The following is a 5509-nucleotide window of genomic DNA, read 5'->3' as shown; positions in this document are numbered from 1 at the left end:
AATTGCAAGTAAGTAGAAAGATGTGGGAGGAGATAGGGGGTAGGTGAAAACGTGAATTCAATCGGGGTTTATTTCCATCGTTCAGACAATTTGAAACATTACTAAGTGACATTTTTGTACTTATAGAGCTACATATATGATCCAAAGTTACAATTTTTTGGGACGATTGCAAATAAGAAAAGATTTGTGGGCGGAGATAGGGGGTAGGTGAAAACAGAAATTCAATTTGGGACTATTTCCAGTGTTCAGACAGGTTTGTAGAAATACTAAGAGACATTTTGTAGCCTCTAGGTCTACATATATGATCCAAAGTTAGAATTTTTTGGGGATAATTGCAAGTAAGTAGAAAGATGTGGGCGGAGATAGGGGGTAGGTGAAAACGTGAATTCAATCGGGGTTTATTTCCATCGTTCGGACAATTTGAAACATTACTAAGTGACATTTTTGTACTTATAGAGCTACATATATGAGCCAAAGTTAAAATTTTTTGGGACGATTTCAAACAAGAAAAGATTTGTGGGAGGAGATAGGGGGTAGGGGAAAACAAAAATTGACTCTCGAGTTTTCAGACGGGGTTAAAACTCAACAACATCCAGAAAACATGACAGAAAAGCTGATATTTATACCACAAAATAAAGAAAGTGGCTAGAACATTTTTTGTACTCTGTAAGTCTACATATAAGATTAGAAGTTAGAATTTTTTGGAATTATTGCAAGTAAATAGAGAGCAGGGGGCGGAGATAGGGGGTAGGTGAAAACAGAATTTCAATCTGGGTTTATTTTCAGTGTTAAAACACGGTTTAAACTCAACAACATCCAGAAAACATGAGAGAAAAGCTCATTGAAATATAAGAATATTTGTTATTTATACAAAGAAAATGAAGAAAGTGGATAAGGACAATTTTGAAAAAATACTAAGAGACATTTTTGTACCATGTAGGTCCACATATATCACAGGTGTCAAACATAAGGCCCGGGGGCCAGATCCGGCCCTCCAAGACCTTTAATGTGGCCCTTGGGTGATTTTCTACTAAAATATTTTAATTACATTTTCTATTAAAATCTTGTTAATTTTCTGTGGTGTTTATCACAGCAGCGTCTCCAGAGCCTCTGTACGTGGCCCCTCCCACCAGAGCAGCACAAATGAAGACTTGTCTCTTTCCAAACGCTCTTAAAGGACGATCGTTTTGACTGTTGACCGTGACACCCTCATCAGAAAAATGTCCAACATGAGAAAAGTGGAGCCGAGTGCAGGATTTTACAACAAAAATTGACTTATTCCTATTTCCATACAAGTTCATGTTAAAACATTGTGTTGAAATTGAATTTTTCTTAAAGTTTCAGGTTGTTCATAATATTATAATATTATAATAAGAAAGAGTTCATCAATTAAAAAAGATTTCTGTAATAGATTTGTGTTTCTCTGCACAAATATTTGAACTTATTGTTATTTTTGGGGTTTATATGACATGAGTTTTCTGATCCGGCCCCTTTGGGATCAAAGTAGGTTGGATACGACCCCTGGACCAAAATGAGTTTGACACCCCTGACATATATGATCTAAATTTAAACATTTTTGGGATAATTACAAGTAAGTAGAGAGATGTGGGCGGAGATAGGTGGTAGGTGAAAACATGAATTCAATCTTGGCTTTTTTCTAGTGTTAAAACAGGGTTTAAACATTACCAAGTGAAATTCTTGTACTGGTAGAGCGACATATATGATCCGAAGTTAGAATTTTTTGGGACAGTTGTAAGTAAGAAGAGAGGTGTGGGCGGAGATAGGGGGTAGGTGAAAACAGAAATTCAATCTCGAGTGTTCAGACAAGGTTTAAACTCACAAATTTCCAGAAAATATGACAGAAAAGCTCGCTGAAGAATAAGAATATGGTATTTATAGAAAGAAAATGAAGAAAGTGTTGAAAAGACACTAAGACGCTCCTCCTGTTCATCTCTACTCATTTAATCTCTCTCTCCTCTCTCACTTTTCCCTTTCTTTCTCTCTCTCCTTGTCTTTCATATATATTTTCTACCCCCTCTCTTCCTCTCTCCCCCTTTCTCTTTTCCCTCTCTTCCTCTCTTCCTCTCCTCATCCCTCATATATATTTTCGAACCCTCCCTCCCTCTTCCCTTTTCTCCTTCTCCCCTCTTTCTCTCTCTCTCCCCCCATCTTTCATATATTTTCTACCCCATCCCTCTCTCCTCCCTTTCCCTTTCTGTTCTATCCCTCTTTTCTCTTTTCCATCTTTCGCTCTCATCCTCCTCTCATCTTTCACACGTTTTCTAACCCTTTTCTCTCCCTCTCTCTTCTCTTTCCCTTTCTCTTTTCCACTTCTCTCTCGCTCACTCTCCCCATCTTTAGTATAGTTTCTAACTCCTTTCTCTCCCTCTTTCTCTTTTCCCTCTTTTTCTCCCACTCTCCTCATTTTTCATATATTTTCTACCCCACCCCTCTCTCCTCCCTCTCCGTTTCTCCTCTCTTTCCCTTTCTCCTTCCCTCTCTTCCTCTCTTCCTCTCTTCATCTTCATATCTCTCTCTCTCTCTTCTCACTCTTCTCTCATACCTACTTTCTCTCCTTCATTTTCATACATTTTCTAACCCTTTTTTCTCTCTCTCTCTTCTCTCCCTCCTTTCTCTTTTCCCTCTGTTTCTCCCACTCTCCATTTTTCATATAGTTTCTAACCTCCCCCTCTCTCCCTCTTCAGCTCTACCCATATTTTCTCTCTTTCCCTCTCTTCCCCTTTCTCTTTTCTCTCTCTTCCTCTCCTCATCTTTCATATATATTTTCTAATCCCTTCTCTCTCTCTCCCCTTTTCTCTTTTCCCTCTCTTTCTCTCTCACTCTCCCCACCTCTCCTCTATTTTCTGCTCCACCCCTCTCTCCTCCTCTCTCTTTCTCTTCTATCCCTCCTCCCCATCTCTTTTTCCTCTCGTTGTCTCTCACTCTCCCTTCTTTTTTTAAATATTTCCAACCCTGTCTCTCTCTCCTCTGTACCTTTTCTCTTTTCCTTCTCTTTTCTTCTCGTTCTCCTCATCTTTCATACATTTTCTAAACCTTTCTCTCTCTCCTCCCTCTCTTTTTCTCTCTCTCAACTCATTTTTCCTATATTTTCTAACCCCCCCTCTCCTGTTTTCTCTTTTCTATCTCTTTCTCTCTCACTCTCTTCATCTCTTATACATTTTCTAAACCTGCCTCTCTCCTCCCTTCCCCTTTACTTCTCCCTCTCTTTGTCTCTCACTCTCCCTTTTTTCTGATATTTTTTAACTCCCTCCTTCCCTCCTTCCCTCCCTCTCTCCTCTCTCCCTTTTTTCTTTTAGAAGAGGAGGAGACATGTCCACACAGCATGATTTAGTCCAATTAAATCCTGTTAAATCTTGTTTTAGTCCTGGTTTAGACCTGGTTTAGATCTAGTTTAGACCTGGTTTTAGTCCTGGTTTAGTTTTGGTTTAGACCTGGTTTTAGACCTGGTTTAGACCTGGTTTTAGTCCTGGTTTAGACCTGGTTTTAGATCTGGTTTTAGTTTTTAGACCTGGTTTTAGTCCTGGTTTAGACCTGGTTTAGATCTAGTTTAGACCTGGTTTTAGTCCTGTTTAGTCCTGGTTTAGACCTGGTTTTAGTCCTGGTTTAGATCTAGTTTAGATCTGGTTTAGATCTAGTTTAGACCTGGTTTAGACCTGGTTTTAGTCCTGGTTTATACCTGGTTTTAGTCCTGGTTTAGATCTAGTTTAGATCTGGTTTAGATCTAGTTTTGACCTGGTTTAGATCTGGTTTTAGACCTGGTTTTAGTCCTGGTTTAGATCTAGTTTTAGACCTGGTTTTAGTCCTGGTTTAGTCTTGGTTTTAGTCCTGGTTTTGATCTAGTTTAGATCTGGTTTAGATCTGGTTTAGATCTAGTTTAGATCTAGTTTAGACCTGGTTTAGACCTGGTTTCGATCTAGTTTAGACCTGGTTTTAGTCCTGGTTTAGACCTGGTTTTAGTCCTGGTTTAGATCTAGTTTAGATCTAGTTTAGACCTGGTTTTAGTCCTGATTTAGTTTCCAGCAATGAGTGGAATTACCAAAAAAATAAAATAAAATAAAAAATAATGTGAAAACAGGAAAATACCTCTGTGTAATCCATTTATTTCAACAAAGTAACTGTAATCCAATTACCACTCACTGAAACAGTAACTGTAACTGAATACAGTTACTCATAAATTGTACTCCGATTACATAACTCCGGTACTTGTAATCTGTTACTCCCCAACACTGTCTTTCTCACATTTTCCAACTCTCTTTCTCTTCTCCCTCTCTTCATCTCTTATACATTTTCTAAACCTTCCTCTCTCCTCTCTTTCTCTTTCTCTTCTCTCTCTCTCTCTCTTCTCCCTCTCTTTCTCTTCTCCCTCTCTTCATCTCTTATATATTTTCTAAACCTTCCTCTCTCCTCTCTTTCTCTTCTCCCTCTCTCTCTCTTCTCCCTCTCTTCATCTCTTATATATTTTCTAAACCTTCCTCTCTCCTCTCTTTCTCTCTCTCTTTCTCTTTCTCTTCTCCCTCTCTCTCTCTTCTCCCTCTCTTTCTCTCTCTCTTCCTCTTTCTCTTCTCCCTCTCTTTCTCTTCTCCCTCTCTTCATCTCTTATATATTTTCTAAACCTTCCTCTCTCTCCTCTCTTTCTCTTTCTCTTCTCCCTCTCTCTCTCTTCTCCCTCTCTTTCTCTTCTCCCTCTCTCTCTCTTCTCCCTCTCTCTCTCTTCTCCCTCTCTTCATCTCTTATACATTTTCTAAACCTTCCTCTCTCCTCTCTTTCTCTTTCTCTTCTCCCTCTCTCTCTCTTCTCCCTCTCTTCATCTCTTATATATTTTCTAAACCTTCCTCTCTCCTCTCTTTCTCTTTCTCTTCTCCCTCTCTTCATCTCTTATATATTTTCTAAACCTTCCTCTCTCCTCTCTTTCTCTTTCTCTTCTCCCTCTCTCTCTCTTCTCCCTCTCTTTCTCTTCTCCCTCTCTTCATCTCTTATACATTTTCTAAACCTTCCTCTCTCTCCTCTCTTTCTCTCTCTCTTTCTCTTTCTCTTCTCCCTCTCTCTCTCTTCTCCCTCTCTCTCTCTTCTCCCTCTCTTTCTCTTCTCTTTCTCTTTCTCTTCTCCCTCTCTCTCTCTTCTCCCTCTCTTCATCTCTTATATATTTTCTAAACCTTCCTCTCTCTCCTCTCTTTCTCTTCTCTCCTCTCTCTCTCTCTCTCCCTCTCTCTCTCTTCTCCCTCTCTTTCTCTTCTCCCTCTCTCTCTCTTCTCCCTCTCTCTCTCTTCTCCCTCTCTCTCTCTCTTCTCCCTCTCTCTCTCTTCTCTCTCTCTCTCTCTCTCTCTTCTCTCTCTCTCCTCTCTCTCTCTCTCTCTCTTCTCTTTCTCTTCTCCCTCTCTTCATCTCATATATTTTCTAAACCTTCCTCTCTCCTCTCTTTCCCTTTCTCTTCTCCTTCTCTTTCTCTGTCACTCTCCCCATCTCTCTCATATTTTTTCTAGCCCGCTCC

The sequence above is a fragment of the Boleophthalmus pectinirostris genome, unplaced genomic scaffold, assembly GCF_026225935.1.
Source record: "Boleophthalmus pectinirostris isolate CB_2022bp ecotype Guang Dong unplaced genomic scaffold, ASM2622593v1 HiC_scaffold_9, whole genome shotgun sequence".
NCBI classification, from domain to species: domain Eukaryota; kingdom Metazoa; phylum Chordata; class Actinopteri; order Gobiiformes; family Gobiidae; genus Boleophthalmus; species Boleophthalmus pectinirostris.
This window is presented reverse-complemented; position numbering follows the sequence as displayed.